The sequence below is a fragment of the Syngnathus leptorhynchus genome, unplaced genomic scaffold, assembly GCF_054491065.1.
Source record: "Syngnathus leptorhynchus isolate UIUO unplaced genomic scaffold, UIUO_Slep HiC_scaffold_26, whole genome shotgun sequence".
Classification (NCBI taxonomy): domain Eukaryota; kingdom Metazoa; phylum Chordata; class Actinopteri; order Syngnathiformes; family Syngnathidae; genus Syngnathus; species Syngnathus leptorhynchus.
The window spans coordinates 811,906-833,700 of record NW_028231993.1 but is presented as its reverse complement, the minus strand read 5'-3'; positions in this window follow the sequence as shown (position 1 = coordinate 833,700).

Below are 21,795 nucleotides of genomic sequence, written 5' to 3'. Positions count from 1 at the left end.
CCACCAGCCACCCAGGCTGGAGCTCTGGAGCTCTGGAGGTATGGAGCTCTGGTGCTATGGAAGTATGGAGCTCTGGTGCTATGGAAGTATGGAGCTATGGAGGTATGGAAGTATGGAGCTATGGAAGTATGGAGCTATGGAGCTCTGGAAGTATGGAGCTATGGAGCTCTGGAGGTATGGAGCCCTGGAGCTATGGAGCCCTGGAGCTATGGAAGTATGGAGCTCTGGTGCTATGGAGCTATGGAGCTCTGGTGCTATGGAGCTATGGAGCTATGGAGCTCTGGAGCTATGGAGCTCTGGAGGTATGGAGCTATGGAGCTATGGAGCTCTGGAGGTATGGAGCTATGGAGCTATGGAAGTATGGAGCTCTGGTGCTATGGAGCTATGGAGCTCTGGTGCTATGGAGCTATGGAGCTCTGGTGCTATGGAGCTATGGAGCTATGGAGCTCTGGAAGTATGGAGCTCTGGTGCTATGGAGCTATGGAGCTCTGGTGCTATGGAGCTATGGAGCTCTGGTGCTATGGAGCTCTGGTGCTATGGAGCTCTGGTGCTATGGAGCTATGGAGCTCTGGTGCTATGGAGCTCTGGAGGTATGGAGCTCTGGAGGTATGGAGCTCTGGAGGTATGGAGCTATGGAGCCCTGGAGCTCTGGAGGTATGGAGCTATGGTGCTATGGAGCTCTGAAGCCATGGAGCTCTGGTGCTATGGAGCTATGGAGCTCTGGTGCTATGGAGCTATGGAGCTATGGAGCTCTGGAAGTATGGAGCTCTGGTGCTATGGAGCTATGGAGCTCTGGTGCTATGGAGCTATGGAGCTCTGGTGCTATGGAGCTATGGAGCTCTGGTGCTATGGAGCTCTGGTGCTATGGAGCTCTGGTGCTATGGAGCTATGGAGCTCTGGTGCTATGGAGCTATGGAGCTCTGGAGGTATGGAGCTCTGGAGGTACTGAGCTCTGGAGGTATGGAGCTATGGAGCCCTGGAGCTCTGGAGGTATGGAGCTATGGTGCTATGGAGCTCTGAAGCCATGGAGCTCTGGTGCTATGGAGCTCTGGAGCTCTGGAGGTATGGAGCTCTGGAGGTATGGAGCTATGGAGCCCTGGAGCTCTGGAGGTATGGAGCTATGGTGCTATGGAGCTCTGAAGCCATGGAGCTCTGGTGCTATGGAGCTCTGGAGGTATGGAGCTCTGGAGGTATGGAGCTCTGGAGGTATGGAGCTATGGAGCCCTGGAGCTCTGGAGGTATGGAGCTATGGTGCTATGGAGCTCTGAAGCCATGGAGCTCTGGTGCTATGGAGCTCTGGAGGTATGGAGCTCTGGAGGTATGGAGCTCTGGAGGTATGGAGCTATGGAGCCCTGGAGCTCTGGAGGTATGGAGCTATGGTGCTATGGAGCTCTGAAGCCATGGAGCTCTGGTGCTATGGAGCTCTGGAGGTATGGAGCTCTGGAGGTATGGAGCTCTGGAGGTATGGAGCTATGGAGCCCTGGAGCTCTGGAGGTATGGAGCTATGGTGCTATGGAGCTCTGAAGCCATGGAGCTCTGGTGCTATGGAGCTATGGAGCTCTGGTGCTATGGAGCTATGGAGGTATGGAGCCACCAGCCAGCACCCTCCGTGGCTGGATCAATGGAAGTGTTTTAGGTACCAGGCAGCCAAAGGGCCGAGGCCTCACGCTCGACCACGCCGGCGCAGAGTTCCAGCCGCTCGGATAAGCTCTGTCACTCACCCGCCGCGCAGCCACCGGTAACGGGGAAATGTCGCCGCCTGGCGGACACGCCGTTGTAAATGAATGGGCTTTCGCACTTAGTGCAATTTTCGCCAACTCTCTGACTTAGAGCTATGGAAGTATGGAGCTATGGAGACACCAGCCACCCAGGCTGGAGCTCTGGAGCTCTGGAGGTATGGAGCTCTGGTGCTATGGAAGTATGGAGCTCTGGTGCTATGGAAGTATGGAGCTATGGAGGTATGGAAGTATGGAGCTATGGAAGTATGGAGCTATGGAGCTCTGGAAGTATGGAGCTATGGAGCTCTGGAGGTATGGAGCTATGGAGCCCTGGAGCTATGGAGCCCTGGAGCTATGGAAGTATGGAGCTCTGGTGCTATGGAGCTATGGAGCTCTGGTGCTATGGAGCTATGGAGCTCTGGAGCTATGGAGCTCTGGAGGTATGGAGCTATGGAGCTCTGGAGGTATGGAGCTATGGAGCTATGGAAGTATGGAGCTCTGGTGCTATGGAGCTATGGAGCTCTGGTGCTATGGAGCTATGGAGCTCTGGTGCTATGGAGCTATGGAGCTATGGAGCTCTGGAAGTATGGAGCTCTGGTGCTATGGAGCTATGGAGCTCTGGTGCTATGGAGCTATGGAGCTCTGGTGCTATGGAGCTATGGAGCTCTGGTGCTATGGAGCTCTGGTGCTATGGAGCTATGGAGCTCTGGTGCTATGGAGCTATGGAGCTCTGGAGGTATGGAGCTCTGGAGGTATGGAGCTCTGGAGGTATGGAGCTTTGGAGCCCTGGAGCTCTGGAGGTATGGAGCTATGGTGCTATGGAGCTCTGAAGCCATGGAGCTCTGGTGCTATGGAGCTCTGGAGCTCTGGAGGTATGGAGCTCTGGAGGTATGGAGCTATGGAGCCCTGGAGCTCTGGAGGTATGGAGCTATGGTGCTATGGAGCTCTGAAGCCATGGAGCTCTGGTGCTATGGAGCTCTGGAGCTCTGGAGGTATGGAGCTCTGGAGGTATGGAGCTATGGAGCCCTGGAGCTCTGGAGGTATGGAGCTATGGTGCTATGGAGCTCTGAAGCCATGGAGCTCTGGTGCTATGGAGCTCTGGAGCTCTGGAGGTATGCAGCTCTGGAGGTATGGAGCTCTGGAGGTATGGAGCTATGGAGCCCTGGAGCTCTGGAGGTATGGAGCTATGGTGCTATGGAGCTCTGAAGCCATGGAGCTCTGGTGCTATGGAGCTCTGGAGGTATGGAGCTCTGGAGGTATGGAGCTCTGGAAATATGGAGCTATGGAGCCCTGGAGCTCTGGAGGTATGGAGCTATGGTGCTATGGAGCTATGGAGCTCTGGAGGTATGGAGCTCTGGAGGTACTGAGCTCTGGAGGTATGGAGCTATGGAGCCCTGGAGCTCTGGTGCTATGGAGCTCTGGTGCTATGGAGCTATGGAGCTCTGGTGCTATGGAGCTATGGAGCTATGGAGCTATGGAGCTCTGGTGCTATGGAGCTATGGAGCTCTGGTGCTATGGAGCTATGGTGCTATGGAGCTCTGGTGCTATGGAGCTATGGAGCTCTGGTGCTATGGAGCTATGGAGCTCTGGAGGTATGGAGCTCTGGAGGTATGGAGCTCTGGAGGTATGGAGCTTTGGAGCCCTGGAGCTCTGGAGGTATGGAGCTATGGTGCTATGGAGCTCTGAAGCCATGGAGCTCTGGTGCTATGGAGCTATGGAGCTCTGGTGCTATGGAGCTATGGAGGTATGGAGCTATGGAGCCCTGGAGCTCTGGAGGTATGGAGCTATGGTGCTATGGAGCTCTGAAGCCATGGAGCTCTGGTGCTATGGAGCTCTGGAGCTCTGGAGGTATGGAGCTCTGGAGGTATGGAGCTATGGAGCCCTGGAGCTCTGGAGGTATGGAGCTATGGTGCTATGGAGCTCTGAAGCCATGGAGCTCTGGTGCTATGGAGCTCTGGAGCTCTGGAGGTATGGAGCTCTGGAGGTATGGAGCTATGGAGCCCTGGAGCTCTGGAGGTATGGAGCTATGGTGCTATGGAGCTCTGAAGCCATGGAGCTCTGGTGCTATGGAGCTATGGAGCTCTGGTGCTATGGAGCTATGGAGGTATGGAGCCACCAGCCAGCACCCTCCGTGGCTGGATCAATGGAAGTGTTTTAGGTACCAGGCAGCCAAAGGGCCGAGGCCTCACGCTCGACCACGCCGGCGCAGAGTTCCAGCCGCTCGGATAAGCTCTGTCACTCACCCGCCGCGCAGCCACCGGTAACGGGGAAATGTCGCCGCCTTGTGGACACGCCGTTGTAAATGAATGGGCTTTCGCACTTAGTGCAATTTTCGCCAACTCTCTGACTTAGAGCTATGGAAGTATGGAGCTATGGAGCCACCAGCCACCCAGGCTGGAGCTCTGGAGCTCTGGAGGTATGGAGCTCTGGTGCTATGGAAGTATGGAGCTCTGGTGCTATGGAAGTATGGAGCTATGGAGGTATGGAAGTATGGAGCTATGGAAGTATGGAGCTATGGAGCTCTGGAAGTATGGAGCTATGGAGCTCTGGAGGTATGGAGCCCTGGAGCTATGGAGCCCTGGAGCTATGGAAGTATGGAGCTCTGGTGCTATGGAGCTATGGAGCTCTGGTGCTATGGAGCTATGGAGCTATGGAGCTCTGGAGCTATGGAGCTCTGGAGGTATGGAGCTATGGAGCTATGGAGCTCTGGAGGTATGGAGCTATGGAGCTATGGAAGTATGGAGCTCTGGTGCTATGGAGCTATGGAGCTCTGGTGCTATGGAGCTATGGAGCTCTGGTGCTATGGAGCTATGGAGCTATGGAGCTCTGGAAGTATGGAGCTCTGGTGCTATGGAGCTATGGAGCTCTGGTGCTATGGAGCTATGGAGCTCTGGTGCTATGGAGCTCTGGTGCTATGGAGCTCTGGTGCTATGGAGCTATGGAGCTCTGGTGCTATGGAGCTCTGGAGGTATGGAGCTCTGGAGGTATGGAGCTCTGGAGGTATGGAGCTATGGAGCCCTGGAGCTCTGGAGGTATGGAGCTATGGTGCTATGGAGCTCTGAAGCCATGGAGCTCTGGTGCTATGGAGCTATGGAGCTCTGGTGCTATGGAGCTATGGAGCTATGGAGCTCTGGAAGTATGGAGCTCTGGTGCTATGGAGCTATGGAGCTCTGGTGCTATGGAGCTATGGAGCTCTGGTGCTATGGAGCTATGGAGCTCTGGTGCTATGGAGCTCTGGTGCTATGGAGCTCTGGTGCTATGGAGCTATGGAGCTCTGGTGCTATGGAGCTATGGAGCTCTGGAGGTATGGAGCTCTGGAGGTACTGAGCTCTGGAGGTATGGAGCTATGGAGCCCTGGAGCTCTGGAGGTATGGAGCTATGGTGCTATGGAGCTCTGAAGCCATGGAGCTCTGGTGCTATGGAGCTCTGGAGCTCTGGAGGTATGGAGCTCTGGAGGTATGGAGCTATGGAGCCCTGGAGCTCTGGAGGTATGGAGCTATGGTGCTATGGAGCTCTGAAGCCATGGAGCTCTGGTGCTATGGAGCTCTGGAGGTATGGAGCTCTGGAGGTATGGAGCTCTGGAGGTATGGAGCTATGGAGCCCTGGAGCTCTGGAGGTATGGAGCTATGGTGCTATGGAGCTCTGAAGCCATGGAGCTCTGGTGCTATGGAGCTCTGGAGGTATGGAGCTCTGGAGGTATGGAGCTCTGGAGGTATGGAGCTATGGAGCCCTGGAGCTCTGGAGGTATGGAGCTATGGTGCTATGGAGCTCTGAAGCCATGGAGCTCTGGTGCTATGGAGCTCTGGAGGTATGGAGCTCTGGAGGTATGGAGCTCTGGAGGTATGGAGCTATGGAGCCCTGGAGCTCTGGAGGTATGGAGCTATGGTGCTATGGAGCTCTGAAGCCATGGAGCTCTGGTGCTATGGAGCTATGGAGCTCTGGTGCTATGGAGCTATGGAGGTATGGAGCCACCAGCCAGCACCCTCCGTGGCTGGATCAATGGAAGTGTTTTAGGTACCAGGCAGCCAAAGGGCCGAGGCCTCACGCTCGACCACGCCGGCGCAGAGTTCCAGCCGCTCGGATAAGCTCTGTCACTCACCCGCCGCGCAGCCACCGGTAACGGGGAAATGTCGCCGCCTGGCGGACACGCCGTTGTAAATGAATGGGCTTTCGCACTTAGTGCAATTTTCGCCAACTCTCTGACTTAGAGCTATGGAAGTATGGAGCTATGGAGACACCAGCCACCCAGGCTGGAGCTCTGGAGCTCTGGAGGTATGGAGCTCTGGTGCTATGGAAGTATGGAGCTCTGGTGCTATGGAAGTATGGAGCTATGGAGGTATGGAAGTATGGAGCTATGGAAGTATGGAGCTATGGAGCTCTGGAAGTATGGAGCTATGGAGCTCTGGAGGTATGGAGCTATGGAGCCCTGGAGCTATGGAGCCCTGGAGCTATGGAAGTATGGAGCTCTGGTGCTATGGAGCTATGGAGCTCTGGTGCTATGGAGCTATGGAGCTCTGGAGCTATGGAGCTCTGGAGGTATGGAGCTATGGAGCTCTGGAGGTATGGAGCTATGGAGCTATGGAAGTATGGAGCTCTGGTGCTATGGAGCTATGGAGCTCTGGTGCTATGGAGCTATGGAGCTCTGGTGCTATGGAGCTATGGAGCTATGGAGCTCTGGAAGTATGGAGCTCTGGTGCTATGGAGCTATGGAGCTCTGGTGCTATGGAGCTATGGAGCTCTGGTGCTATGGAGCTATGGAGCTCTGGTGCTATGGAGCTCTGGTGCTATGGAGCTATGGAGCTCTGGTGCTATGGAGCTATGGAGCTCTGGAGGTATGGAGCTCTGGAGGTATGGAGCTCTGGAGGTATGGAGCTTTGGAGCCCTGGAGCTCTGGAGGTATGGAGCTATGGTGCTATGGAGCTCTGAAGCCATGGAGCTCTGGTGCTATGGAGCTCTGGAGCTCTGGAGGTATGGAGCTCTGGAGGTATGGAGCTATGGAGCCCTGGAGCTCTGGAGGTATGGAGCTATGGTGCTATGGAGCTCTGAAGCCATGGAGCTCTGGTGCTATGGAGCTCTGGAGCTCTGGAGGTATGGAGCTCTGGAGGTATGGAGCTATGGAGCCCTGGAGCTCTGGAGGTATGGAGCTATGGTGCTATGGAGCTCTGAAGCCATGGAGCTCTGGTGCTATGGAGCTCTGGAGCTCTGGAGGTATGCAGCTCTGGAGGTATGGAGCTCTGGAGGTATGGAGCTATGGAGCCCTGGAGCTCTGGAGGTATGGAGCTATGGTGCTATGGAGCTCTGAAGCCATGGAGCTCTGGTGCTATGGAGCTCTGGAGGTATGGAGCTCTGGAGGTATGGAGCTCTGGAAATATGGAGCTATGGAGCCCTGGAGCTCTGGAGGTATGGAGCTATGGTGCTATGGAGCTCTGAAGCCATGGAGCTCTGGTGCTATGGAGCTATGGAGCTCTGGTGCTATGGAGCTATGGAGGTATGGAGCCACCAGCCAGCACCCTCCGTGGCTGGATCAATGGAAGTGTTTTAGGTACCAGGCAGCCAAAGGGCCGAGGCCTCACGCTCGACCACGCCGGCGCAGAGTTCCAGCCGCTCGGATAAGCTCTGTCACTCACCCGCCGCGCAGCCACCGGTAACGGGGAAATGTCGCCGCCTTGTGGACACGCCGTTGTAAATGAATGGGCTTTCGCACTTAGTGCAATTTTCGCCAACTCTCTGACTTAGAGCTATGGAAGTATGGAGCTATGGAGCCACCAGCCACCCAGGCTGGAGCTCTGGAGCTCTGGAGGTATGGAGCTCTGGTGCTATGGAAGTATGGAGCTCTGGTGCTATGGAAGTATGGAGCTATGGAGGTATGGAAGTATGGAGCTATGGAAGTATGGAGCTATGGAGCTCTGGAAGTATGGAGCTATGGAGCTCTGGAGGTATGGAGCCCTGGAGCTATGGAGCCCTGGAGCTATGGAAGTATGGAGCTCTGGTGCTATGGAGCTATGGAGCTCTGGTGCTATGGAGCTATGGAGCTATGGAGCTCTGGAGCTATGGAGCTCTGGAGGTATGCAGCTATGGAGCTATGGAGCTCTGGAGGTATGGAGCTATGGAGCTATGGAAGTATGGAGCTCTGGTGCTATGGAGCTATGGAGCTCTGGTGCTATGGAGCTATGGAGCTCTGGTGCTATGGAGCTATGGAGCTATGGAGCTCTGGAAGTATGGAGCTCTGGTGCTATGGAGCTATGGAGCTCTGGTGCTATGGAGCTATGGAGCTCTGGTGCTATGGAGCTATGGAGCTCTGGTGCTATGGAGCTCTGGTGCTATGGAGCTCTGGTGCTATGGAGCTATGGAGCTCTGGTGCTATGGAGCTATGGAGCTCTGGAGGTATGGAGCTCTGGAGGTATGGAGCTCTGGAGGTATGGAGCTATGGAGCCCTGGAGCTCTGGAGGTATGGAGCTATGGTGCTATGGAGCTCTGAAGCCATGGAGCTCTGGTGCTATGGAGCTCTGGAGCTCTGGAGGTATGGAGCTCTGGAGGTATGGAGCTATGGAGCCCTGGAGCTCTGGAGGTATGGAGCTATGGAGCTCTGAAGCCATGGAGCTCTGGTGCTATGGAGCTCTGGAGCTCTGGAGGTATGGAGCTCTGGAGGTATGGAGCTCTGGAGGTATGGAGCTATGGAGCCCTGGAGCTCTGGAGGTATGGAGCTATGGTGCTATGGAGCTCTGAAGCCATGGAGCTCTGGTGCTATGGAGCTCTGGAGGTATGGAGCTCTGGAGGTATGGAGCTCTGGAGGTATGGAGCTATGGAGCCCTGGAGCTCTGGAGGTATGGAGCTATGGTGCTATGGAGCTCTGAAGCCATGGAGCTCTGGTGCTATGGAGCTATGGAGCTCTGGTGCTATGGAGCTATGGAGGTATGGAGCCACCAGCCAGCACCCTCCGTGGCTGGATCAATGGAAGTGTTTTAGGTACCAGGCAGCCAAAGGGCCGAGGCCTCACGCTCGACCACGCCGGCGCAGAGTTCCAGCCGCTCGGATAAGCTCTGTCACTCACCCGCCGCGCAGCCACCGGTAACGGGGAAATGTCGCCGCCTGGCGGACACGCCGTTGTAAATGAATGGGCTTTCGCACTTAGTGCAATTTTCGCCAACTCTCTGACTTAGAGCTATGGAAGTATGGAGCTATGGAGGCACCAGCCACCCAGGCTGGAGCTCTGGAGCTCTGGAGGTATGGAGCTCTGGTGCTATGGAAGTATGGAGCTCTGGTGCTATGGAAGTATGGAGCTATGGAGGTATGGAAGTATGGAGCTATGGAAGTATGGAGCTATGGAGCTCTGGAAGTATGGAGCTATGGAGCTCTGGAGGTATGGAGCTATGGAGCCCTGGAGCTATGGAGCCCTGGAGCTATGGAAGTATGGAGCTCTGGTGCTATGGAGCTATGGAGCTCTGGTGCTATGGAGCTATGGAGCTCTGGAGCTATGGAGCTCTGGAGGTATGGAGCTATGGAGCTCTGGAGGTATGGAGCTATGGAGCTATGGAAGTATGGAGCTCTGGTGCTATGGAGCTATGGAGCTCTGGTGCTATGGAGCTATGGAGCTCTGGTGCTATGGAGCTATGGAGCTATGGAGCTCTGGAAGTATGGAGCTCTGGTGCTATGGAGCTATGGAGCTCTGGTGCTATGGAGCTATGGAGCTCTGGTGCTATGGAGCTATGGAGCTCTGGTGCTATGGAGCTCTGGTGCTATGGAGCTATGGAGCTCTGGTGCTATGGAGCTATGGAGCTCTGGAGGTATGGAGCTCTGGAGGTATGGAGCTCTGGAGGTATGGAGCTTTGGAGCCCTGGAGCTCTGGAGGTATGGAGCTATGGTGCTATGGAGCTCTGAAGCCATGGAGCTCTGGTGCTATGGAGCTCTGGAGCTCTGGAGGTATGGAGCTCTGGAGGTATGGAGCTATGGAGCCCTGGAGCTCTGGAGGTATGGAGCTATGGTGCTATGGAGCTCTGAAGCCATGGAGCTCTGGTGCTATGGAGCTCTGGAGCTCTGGAGGTATGGAGCTCTGGAGGTATGGAGCTATGGAGCCCTGGAGCTCTGGAGGTATGGAGCTATGGTGCTATGGAGCTCTGAAGCCATGGAGCTCTGGTGCTATGGAGCTCTGGAGCTCTGGAGGTATGCAGCTCTGGAGGTATGGAGCTCTGGAGGTATGGAGCTATGGAGCCCTGGAGCTCTGGAGGTATGGAGCTATGGTGCTATGGAGCTCTGAAGCCATGGAGCTCTGGTGCTATGGAGCTCTGGAGGTATGGAGCTCTGGAGGTATGGAGCTCTGGAGGTATGGAGCTATGGAGCCCTGGAGCTCTGGAGGTATGGAGCTATGGTGCTATGGAGCTCTGAAGCCATGGAGCTCTGGTGCTATGGAGCTCTGGAGGTATGGAGCTCTGGAGGTATGGAGCTCTGGAGGTATGGAGCTATGGAGCCCTGGAGCTCTGGAGGTATGGAGCTATGGTGCTATGGAGCTCTGAAGCCATGGAGCTCTGGTGCTATGGAGCTCTGGAGGTATGGAGCTCTGGAGGTATGGAGCTCTGGAAATATGGAGCTATGGAGCCCTGGAGCTCTGGAGGTATGGAGCTATGGTGCTATGGAGCTCTGAAGCCATGGAGCTCTGGTGCTATGGAGCTATGGAGCTCTGGTGCTATGGAGCTATGGAGGTATGGAGCCACCAGCCAGCACCCTCCGTGGCTGGATCAATGGAAGTGTTTTAGGTACCAGGCAGCCAAAGGGCCGAGGCCTCACGCTCGACCACGCCGGCGCAGAGTTCCAGCCGCTCGGATAAGCTCTGTCACTCACCCGCCGCGCAGCCACCGGTAACGGGGAAATGTCGCCGCCTTGTGGACACGCCGTTGTAAATGAATGGGCTTTCGCACTTAGTGCAATTTTCGCCAACTCTCTGACTTAGAGCTATGGAAGTATGGAGCTATGGAGCCACCAGCCACCCAGGCTGGAGCTCTGGAGCTCTGGAGGTATGGAGCTCTGGTGCTATGGAAGTATGGAGCTCTGGTGCTATGGAAGTATGGAGCTATGGAGGTATGGAAGTATGGAGCTATGGAAGTATGGAGCTATGGAGCTCTGGAAGTATGGAGCTATGGAGCTCTGGAGGTATGGAGCCCTGGAGCTATGGAGCCCTGGAGCTATGGAAGTATGGAGCTCTGGTGCTATGGAGCTATGGAGCTCTGGTGCTATGGAGCTATGGAGCTATGGAGCTCTGGAGCTATGGAGCTCTGGAGGTATGCAGCTATGGAGCTATGGAGCTCTGGAGGTATGGAGCTATGGAGCTATGGAAGTATGGAGCTCTGGTGCTATGGAGCTATGGAGCTCTGGTGCTATGGAGCTATGGAGCTCTGGTGCTATGGAGCTATGGAGCTATGGAGCTCTGGAAGTATGGAGCTCTGGTGCTATGGAGCTATGGAGCTCTGGTGCTATGGAGCTATGGAGCTCTGGTGCTATGGAGCTATGGAGCTCTGGTGCTATGGAGCTCTGGTGCTATGGAGCTCTGGTGCTATGGAGCTATGGAGCTCTGGTGCTATGGAGCTATGGAGCTCTGGAGGTATGGAGCTCTGGAGGTATGGAGCTCTGGAGGTATGGAGCTATGGAGCCCTGGAGCTCTGGAGGTATGGAGCTATGGTGCTATGGAGCTCTGAAGCCATGGAGCTCTGGTGCTATGGAGCTCTGGAGCTCTGGAGGTATGGAGCTCTGGAGGTATGGAGCTATGGAGCCCTGGAGCTCTGGAGGTATGGAGCTATGGAGCTCTGAAGCCATGGAGCTCTGGTGCTATGGAGCTCTGGAGCTCTGGAGGTATGGAGCTCTGGAGGTATGGAGCTCTGGAGGTATGGAGCTATGGAGCCCTGGAGCTCTGGAGGTATGGAGCTATGGTGCTATGGAGCTCTGAAGCCATGGAGCTCTGGTGCTATGGAGCTCTGGAGGTATGGAGCTCTGGAGGTATGGAGCTCTGGAGGTATGGAGCTATGGAGCCCTGGAGCTCTGGAGGTATGGAGCTATGGTGCTATGGAGCTCTGAAGCCATGGAGCTCTGGTGCTATGGAGCTCTGGAGGTATGGAGCTCTGGAGGTATGGAGCTCTGGAGGTATGGAGCTATGGAGCCCTGGAGCTCTGGAGGTATGGAGCTATGGTGCTATGGAGCTCTGAAGCCATGGAGCTCTGGTGCTATGGAGCTATGGAGCTCTGGTGCTATGGAGCTATGGAGGTATGGAGCCACCAGCCAGCACCCTCCGTGGCTGGATCAATGGAAGTGTTTTAGGTACCAGGCAGCCAAAGGGCCGAGGCCTCACGCTCGACCACGCCGGCGCAGAGTTCCAGCCGCTCGGATAAGCTCTGTCACTCACCCGCCGCGCAGCCACCGGTAACGGGGAAATGTCGCCGCCTGGCGGAAACGCCGTTGTAAATGAATGGGCTTTCGCACTTAGTGCAATTTTCGCCAACTCTCTGACTTAGAGCTATGGAAGTATGGAGCTATGGAGGCACCAGCCACCCAGGCTGGAGCTATGGAGCTCTGGAGGTATGGAGCTCAGGTGCTATGGAAGTATGGAGCTATGGAGCTATGGAAGTATGGAGCTATGGAGCTATGGAGCTCTGGAAGTATGGAGCTATGGAGCTCTGGAGGTATGGAGCTATGGAGCCCTGGAGCCCTGGAGCTATGGAGCTCTGGTGCTATGGAGGTATGGAGCTCTGGAGGTATGGAGCTCTGGAGGTATGGAGCTATGGAGCTATGGAGCCCTGGAGCTATGGAGCTATGGAGCCCTGGAGCTATGGAGCTATGGAGCCCTGGAGCTATGGAGCTATGGAGCTCTGGTGCTATGGAGCTATGGAGCTCTGGTGCTATGGAGCTATGGAGCTCTGGTGCTATGGAGCTATGGAGCTCTGGTGCTATGGAGCTATGGAGCTCTGGAAGTATGGAGCTATGGAGCTCTGGAGGTATGGAGCTATGGAGCCCTGGAGCTATGGAGCCCTGGAGCTATGGAAGTATGGAGCTCTGGTGCTATGGAGCTCTGGTGCTATGGAGCTATGGAGCTCTGGAGCTATGGAGCTCTGGAGGTATGGAGCTATGGAGCTATGGAGCTCTGGAGGTATGGAGCTATGGAGCTATGGAAGTATGGAGCTCTGGTGCTATGGAGCTATGGAGCTCTGGTGCTATGGAGCTATGGAGCTCTGGTGCTATGGAGCTATGGAGCTATGGAGCTCTGGAAGTATGGAGCTCTGGTGCTATGGAGCTATGGAGCTCTGGTGCTATGGAGCTATGGAGCTCTGGTGCTATGGAGCTATGGAGCTCTGGTGCTATGGAGCTCTGGTGCTATGGAGCTCTGGTGCTATGGAGCTATGGAGCTCTGGTGCTATGGAGCTATGGAGCTCTGGAGGTATGGAGCTCTGGAGGTATGGAGCTCTGGAGGTATGGAGCTTTGGAGCCCTGGAGCTCTGGAGGTATGGAGCTATGGTGCTATGGAGCTCTGAAGCCATGGAGCTCTGGTGCTATGGAGCTCTGGAGCTCTGGAGGTATGGAGCTCTGGAGGTATGGAGCTATGGAGCCCTGGAGCTCTGGAGGTATGGAGCTATGGTGCTATGGAGCTCTGAAGCCATGGAGCTCTGGTGCTATGGAGCTCTGGAGCTCTGGAGGTATGGAGCTATGGAGCCCTGGAGCTCTGGAGGTATGGAGCTATGGAAGTATGGAGCTATGGAGCTATGGAAGTATGGAGCTATGGAGCTATGGAGCTCTGGAAGTATGGAGCTATGGAGTTCTGGAGGTATGGAGCTATGGAGCCCTGGAGCCCTGGAGCTATGGAGCCCTGGAGCTATGGAGCTATGGAGCCCTGGAGCTATGGAGCTATGGAGCCCTGGAGCTATGGAGCTATGGAGCTCTGGTGCTATGGAGCTATGGAGCTCTGGTGCTATGGAGCTATGGAGCTCTGGTGCTATGGAGCTATGGAGCTCTGGTGCTATGGAGCTATGGAGCTCTGGAAGTATGGAGCTATGGAGCTCTGGAGGTATTGAGCTATGGAGCTCTGGAGGTATGGAGCTATGGAGCCCTGGAGCTATGGAGCCCTGGAGCTATGGAAGTATGGAGCTCTGGTGCTATGGAGCTATGGAGCTCTGGTGCTATGGAGCTATGGAGCTCTGGAGCTATGGAGCTCTGGAGGTATGGAGCTATGGAGCTCTGGAGGTATGGAGCTATGGAGCTATGGAAGTATGGAGCTCTGGTGCTATGGAGCTCTGGAGCTATGGAGCTCTGGAGGTATGGAGCTATGGAGCTCTGGAGGTATGGAGCTATGGAGCTATGGAAGTATGGAGCTCTGGTGCTATGGAGCTATGGAGCTCTGGTGCTATGGAGCTATGGAGCTCTGGTGCTATGGAGCTATGGAGCTATGGAGCTCTGGAAGTATGGAGCTCTGGTGCTATGGAGCTATGGAGCTCTGGTGCTATGGAGCTATGGAGCTCTGGTGCTATGGAGCTATGGAGCTCTGGTGCTATGGAGCTATGGTGCTATGGAGCTCTGGTGCTATGGAGCTATGGAGCTCTGGTGCTATGGAGCTATGGAGCTCTGGAGGTATGGAGCTCTGGAGGTATGGAGCTCTGGAGGTATGGAGCTTTGGAGCCCTGGAGCTCTGGAGGTATGGAGCTATGGTGCTATGGAGCTCTGAAGCCATGGAGCTCTGGTGCTATGGAGCTATGGAGCTCTGGTGCTATGGAGCTATGGAGGTATGGAGCTATGGAGCCCTGGAGCTCTGGAGGTATGGAGCTATGGTGCAATGGAGCTCTGAAGCCATGGAGCTCTGGTGCTATGGAGCTCTGGAGCTCTGGAGGTATGGAGCTCTGGAGGTATGGAGCTATGGAGCCCTGGAGCTCTGGAGGTATGGAGCTATGGTGCTATGGAGCTCTGAAGCCATGGAGCTCTGGTGCTATGGAGCTCTGGAGCTCTGGAGGTATGGAGCTCTGGAGGTATGGAGCTCTGGAGGTATGGAGCTATGGAGCCCTGGAGCTCTGGAGGTATGGAGCTATGGTGCTATGGAGCTCTGAAGCCATGGAGCTCTGGTGCTATGGAGCTCTGGAGGTATGGAGCTCTGGAGGTATGGAGCTCTGGAGGTATGGAGCTATGGAGCCCTGGAGCTCTGGAGGTATGGAGCTATGGTGCTATGGAGCTCTGAAGCCATGGAGCTCTGGTGCTATGGAGCTATGGAGCTCTGGTGCTATGGAGCTATGGAGGTATGGAGCCACCAGCCAGCACCCTCCGTGGCTGGATCAATGGAAGTGTTTTAGGTACCAGGCAGCCAAAGGGCCGAGGCCTCACGCTCGACCACGCCGGCGCAGAGTTCCAGCCGCTCGGATAAGCTCTGTCACTCACCCGCCGCGCAGCCACCGGTAACGGGGAAATGTCGCCGCCTGGCGGAAACGCCGTTGTAAATGAATGGGCTTTCGCACTTAGTGCAATTTTCGCCAACTCTCTGACTTAGAGCTATGGAAGTATGGAGCTATGGAGGCACCAGCCACCCAGGCTGGAGCTATGGAGCTCTGGAGGTATGGAGCTCAGGTGCTATGGAAGTATGGAGCTATGGAGCTATGGAAGTATGGAGCTATGGAGCTATGGAGCTCTGGAAGTATGGAGCTATGGAGCTCTGGAGGTATGGAGCTATGGAGCCCTGGAGCCCTGGAGCTATGGAGCTCTGGTGCTATGGAGGTATGGAGCTCTGGAGGTATGGAGCTCTGGAGGTATGGAGCTATGGAGCTATGGAGCCCTGGAGCTATGGAGCTATGGAGCCCTGGAGCTATGGAGCTATGGAGCCCTGGAGCTATGGAGCTATGGAGCTCTGGTGCTATGGAGCTATGGAGCTCTGGTGCTATGGAGCTATGGAGCTCTGGTGCTATGGAGCTATGGAGCTCTGGTGCTATGGAGCTATGGAGCTCTGGAAGTATGGAGCTATGGAGCTCTGGAGGTATGGAGCTATGGAGCCCTGGAGCTATGGAGCCCTGGAGCTATGGAAGTATGGAGCTCTGGTGCTATGGAGCTCTGGTGCTATGGAGCTATGGAGCTCTGGAGCTATGGAGCTCTGGAGGTATGGAGCTATGGAGCTATGGAGCTCTGGAGGTATGGAGCTATGGAGCTATGGAAGTATGGAGCTCTGGTGCTATGGAGCTATGGAGCTCTGGTGCTATGGAGCTATGGAGCTCTGGTGCTATGGAGCTATGGAGCTATGGAGCTCTGGAAGTATGGAGCTCTGGTGCTATGGAGCTATGGAGCTCTGGTGCTATGGAGCTATGGAGCTCTGGTGCTATGGAGCTATGGAGCTCTGGTGCTATGGAGCTCTGGTGCTATGGAGCTCTGGTGCTATGGAGCTATGGAGCTCTGGTGCTATGGAGCTATGGAGCTCTGGAGGTATGGAGCTCTGGAGGTATGGAGCTCTGGAGGTATGGAGCTTTGGAGCCCTGGAGCTCTGGAGGTATGGAGCTATGGTGCTATGGAGCTCTGAAGCCATGGAGCTCTGGTGCTATGGAGCTCTGGAGCTCTGGAGGTATGGAGCTCTGGAGGTATGGAGCTATGGAGCCCTGGAGCTCTGGAGGTATGGAGCTATGGTGCTATGGAGCTCTGAAGCCATGGAGCTCTGGTGCTATGGAGCTCTGGAGCTCTGGAGGTATGGAGCTCTGGAGGTATGGAGCTATGGAGCCCTGGAGCTCTGGAGGTATGGAGCTATGGAAGTATGGAGCTATGGAGCTATGGAAGTATGGAGCTTTGGAGCTATGGAGCTCTGGAAGTATGGAGCTATGGAGCTCTGGAGGTATGGAGCTATGGAGCCCTGGAGCCCTGGAGCTATGGAGCCCTGGAGCTATGGAGCTATGGAGCCCTGGAGCTATGGAGCTATGGAGCCCTGGAGCTATGGAGCTATGGAGCTCTGGTGCTATGGAGCTATGGAGCTCTGGTGCTATGGAGCTATGGAGCTCTGGTGCTATGGAGCTATGGAGCTCTGGTGCTATGGAGCTATGGAGCTCTGGAAGTATGGAGCTATGGAGCTCTGGAGGTATGGAGCTATGGAGCTCTGGAGGTATGGAGCTATGGAGCCCTGGAGCTATGGAGCCCTGGAGCTATGGAAGTATGGAGCTCTGGTGCTATGGAGCTATGGAGCTCTGGTGCTATGGAGCTATGGAGCTCTGGAGCTATGGAGCTCTGGAGGTATGGAGCTATGGAGCTCAGGAGGTATGGAGCTATGGAGCTATGGAAGTATGGAGCTCTGGTGCTATGGAGCTCTGGAGCTATGGAGCTCTGGAGGTATGGAGCTATGGAGCTCTGGAGGTATGGAGCTATGGAGCTATGGAAGTATGGAGCTCTGGTGCTATGGAGCTATGGAGCTCTGGTGCTATGGAGCTATGGAGCTCTGGTGCTATGGAGCTATGGAGCTATGGAGCTCTGGAAGTATGGAGCTCTGGTGCTATGGAGCTATGGAGCTCTGGTGCTATGGAGCTATGGAGCTCTGGTGCTATGGAGCTATGGAGCTCTGGTGCTATGGAGCTATGGTGCTATGGAGCTCTGGTGCTATGGAGCTATGGAGCTCTGGTGCTATGGAGCTATGGAGCTCTGGAGGTATGGAGCTCTGGAGGTATGGAGCTCTGGAGGTATGGAGCTTTGGAGCCCTGGAGCTCTGGAGGTATGGAGCTATGGTGCTATGGAGCTCTGAAGCCATGGAGCTCTGGTGCTATGGAGCTATGGAGCTCTGGTGCTATGGAGCTATGGAGGTATGGAGCTATGGAGCCCTGGAGCTCTGGAGGTATGGAGCTATGGTGCTATGGAGCTCTGAAGCCATGGAGCTCTGGTGCTATGGAGCTCTGGAGGTATGGAGCTCTGGAGGTATGGAGCTATGGAGCCCTGGAGCTCTGGAGGTATGGAGCTATGGTGCTATGGAGCTCTGAAGCCATGGAGCTCTGGTGCTATGGAGCTCTGGAGCTCTGGAGGTATGGAGCTCTGGAGGTATGGAGCTCTGGAGGTATGGAGCTATGGAGCCCTGGAGCTCTGGAGGTATGGAGCTATGGTGCTATGGAGCTCTGAAGCCATGGAGCTCTGGTGCTATGGAGCTCTGGAGGTATGGAGCTCTGGAGGTATGGAGCTCTGGAGGTATGGAGCTATGGAGCCCTGGAGCTCTGGAGGTATGGAGCTATGGTGCTATGGAGCTCTGAAGCCATGGAGCTCTGGTGCTATGGAGCTATGGAGCTCTGGTGCTATGGAGCTATGGAGGTATGGAGCCACCAGCCAGCACCCTCCGTGGCTGGATCAATGGAAGTGTTTTAGGTACCAGGCAGCCAAAGGGCCGAGGCCTCACGCTCGACCACGCCGGCGCAGAGTTCCAGCCGCTCGGATAAGCTCTGTCACTCACCCGCCGCGCAGCCACCGGTAACGGGGAAATGTCGCCGCCTTGTTTATGGAGCTCTGGAGGTATGGAGCTATGGAGCCCTGGAGCTCTGGAGGTATGGAGCTATGGTGCTATGGAGCTCTGAAGCCATGGAGCTCTGGTGCTATGGAGCTATGGAGCTCTGGTGCTATGGAGCTATGGAGCTATGGAGCTCTGGAAGTATGGAGCTCTGGTGCTATGGAGCTATGGAGCTCTGGTGCTATGGAGCTATGGAGCTCTGGTGCTATGGAGCTATGGAGCTCTGGTGCTATGGAGCTCTGGTGCTATGGAGCTCTGGTGCTATGGAGCTATGGAGCTCTGGTGCTATGGAGCTATGGAGCTCTGGAGGTATGGAGCTCTGGAGGTACTGAGCTCTGGAGGTATGGAGCTATGGAGCCCTGGAGCTCTGGTGCTATGGAGCTCTGGTGCTATGGAGCTATGGAGCTCTGGTGCTATGGAGCTATGGAGCTATGGAGCTATGGAGCTCTGGTGCTATGGAGCTATGGAGCTCTGGTGCTATGGAGCTATGGTGCTATGGAGCTCTGGTGCTATGGAGCTATGGAGCTCTGGTGCTATGGAGCTATGGAGCTCTGGAGGTATGGAGCTCTGGAGGTATGGAGCTCTGGAGGTATGGAGCTTTGGAGCCCTGGAGCTCTGGAGGTATGGAGCTATGGTGCTATGGAGCTCTGAAGCCATGGAGCTCTGGTGCTATGGAGCTATGGAGCTCTGGTGCTATGGAGCTATGGAGGTATGGAGCTATGGAGCCCTGGAGCTCTGGAGGTATGGAGCTATGGTGCTATGGAGCTCTGAAGCCATGGAGCTCTGGTGCTATGGAGCTCTGGAGCTCTGGAGGTATGGAGCTCTGGAGGTATGGAGCTATGGAGCCCTGGAGCTCTGGAGGTATGGAGCTATGGTGCTATGGAGCTCTGAAGCCATGGAGCTCTGGTGCTATGGAGCTCTGGAGCTCTGGAGGTATGGAGCTCTGGAGGTATGGAGCTCTGGAGGTATGGAGCTATGGAGCCCTGGAGCTCTGGAGGTATGGAGCTATGGTGCTATGGAGCTCTGAAGCCATGGAGCTCTGGTGCTATGGAGCTCTGGAGGTATGGAGCTCTGGAGGTATGGAGCTCTGGAGGTATGGAGCTATGGAGCCCTGGAGCTCTGGAGGTATGGAGCTATGGTGCTATGGAGCTCTGAAGCCATGGAGCTCTGGTGCTATGGAGCTATGGAGCTCTGGTGCTATGGAGCTATGGAGGTATGGAGCCACCAGCCAGCACCCTCCGTGGCTGGATCAATGGAAGTGTTTTAGGTACCAGGCAGCCAAAGGGCCGAGGCCTCACGCTCGACCACGCCGGCGCAGAGTTCCAGCCGCTCGGATAAGCTCTGTCACTCACCCGCCGCGCAGCCACCGGTAACGGGGAAATGTCGCCGCCTTGTGGACACGCCGTTGTAAATGAATGGGCTTTCGCACTTAGTGCAATTTTCGCCAACTCTCTGACTTAGAGCTATGGAAGTATGGAGCTATGGAGCCACCAGCCACCCAGGCTGGAGCTCTGGAGCTCTGGAGGTATGGAGCTCTGGTGCTATGGAAGTATGGAGCTCTGGTGCTATGGAAGTATGGAGCTATGGAGGTATGGAAGTATGGAGCTATGGAAGTATGGAGCTATGGAGCTCTGGAAGTATGGAGCTATGGAGCTCTGGAGGTATGGAGCCCTGGAGCTATGGAGCCCTGGAGCTATGGAAGTATGGAGCTCTGGTGCTATGGAGCTATGGAGCTCTGGTGCTATGGAGCTATGGAGCTATGGAGCTCTGGAGCTATGGAGCTCTGGAGGTATGGAGCTATGGAGCTATGGAGCTCTGGAGGTATGGAGCTATGGAGCTATGGAAGTATGGAGCTCTGGTGCTATGGAGCTATGGAGCTCTGGTGCTATGGAGCTATGGAGCTCTGGTGCTATGGAGCTATGGAGCTATGGAGCTCTGGAAGTATGGAGCTCTGGTGCTATGGAGCTATGGAGCTCTGGTGCTATGGAGCTATGGAGCTCTGGTGCTATGGAGCTCTGGTGCTATGGAGCTCTGGTGCTATGGAGCTATGGAGCTCTGGTGCTATGGAGCTCTGGAGGTATGGAGCTCTGGAGGTATGGAGCTCTGGAGGTATGGAGCTATGGAGCCCTGGAGCTCTGGAGGTATGGAGCTATGGTGCTATGGAGCTCTGAAGCCATGGAGCTCTGGTGCTATGGAGCTATGGAGCTCTGGTGCTATGGAGCTATGGAGCTATGGAGCTCTGGAAGTATGGAGCTCTGGTGCTATGGAGCTATGGAGCTCTGGTGCTATGGAGCTATGGAGCTCTGGTGCTATGGAGCTATGGAGCTCTGGTGCTATGGAGCTCTGGTGCTATGGAGCTCTGGTGCTATGGAGCTATGGAGCTCTGGTGCTATGGAGCTATGGAGCTCTGGAGGTATGGAGCTCTGGAGGTACTGAGCTCTGGAGGTATGGAGCTATGGAGCCCTGGAGCTCTGGAGGTATGGAGCTATGGTGCTATGGAGCTCTGAAGCCATGGAGCTCTGGTGCTATGGAGCTCTGGAGCTCTGGAGGTATGGAGCTCTGGAGGTATGGAGCTATGGAGCCCTGGAGCTCTGGAGGTATGGAGCTATGGTGCTATGGAGCTCTGAAGCCATGGAGCTCTGGTGCTATGGAGCTCTGGAGGTATGGAGCTCTGGAGGTATGGAGCTCTGGAGGTATGGAGCTATGGAGCCCTGGAGCTCTGGAGGTATGGAGCTATGGTGCTATGGAGCTCTGAAGCCATGGAGCTCTGGTGCTATGGAGCTCTGGAGGTATGGAGCTCTGGAGGTATGGAGCTCTGGAGGTATGGAGCTATGGAGCCCTGGAGCTCTGGAGGTATGGAGCTATGGTGCTATGGAGCTCTGAAGCCATGGAGCTCTGGTGCTATGGAGCTCTGGAGGTATGGAGCTCTGGAGGTATGGAGCTCTGGAGGTATGGAGCTATGGAGCCCTGGAGCTCTGGAGGTATGGAGCTATGGTGCTATGGAGCTCTGAAGCCATGGAGCTCTGGTGCTATGGAGCTATGGAGCTCTGGTGCTATGGAGCTATGGAGGTATGGAGCCACCAGCCAGCACCCTCCGTGGCTGGATCAATGGAAGTGTTTTAGGTACCAGGCAGCCAAAGGGCCGAGGCCTCACGCTCGACCACGCCGGCGCAGAGTTCCAGCCGCTCGGATAAGCTCTGTCACTCACCCGCCGCGCAGCCACCGGTAACGGGGAAATGTCGCCGCCTGGCGGACACGCCGTTGTAAATGAATGGGCTTTCGCACTTAGTGCAATTTTCGCCAACTCTCTGACTTAGAGCTATGGAAGTATGGAGCTATGGAGGCACCAGCCACCCAGGCTGGAGCTCTGGAGCTCTGGAGGTATGGAGCTCTGGTGCTATGGAAGTATGGAGCTCTGGTGCTATGGAAGTATGGAGCTATGGAGGTATGGAAGTATGGAGCTATGGAAGTATGGAGCTATGGAGCTCTGGAAGTATGGAGCTATGGAGCTCTGGAGGTATGGAGCTATGGAGCCCTGGAGCTATGGAGCCCTGGAGCTATGGAAGTATGGAGCTCTGGTGCTATGGAGCTATGGAGCTCTGGTGCTATGGA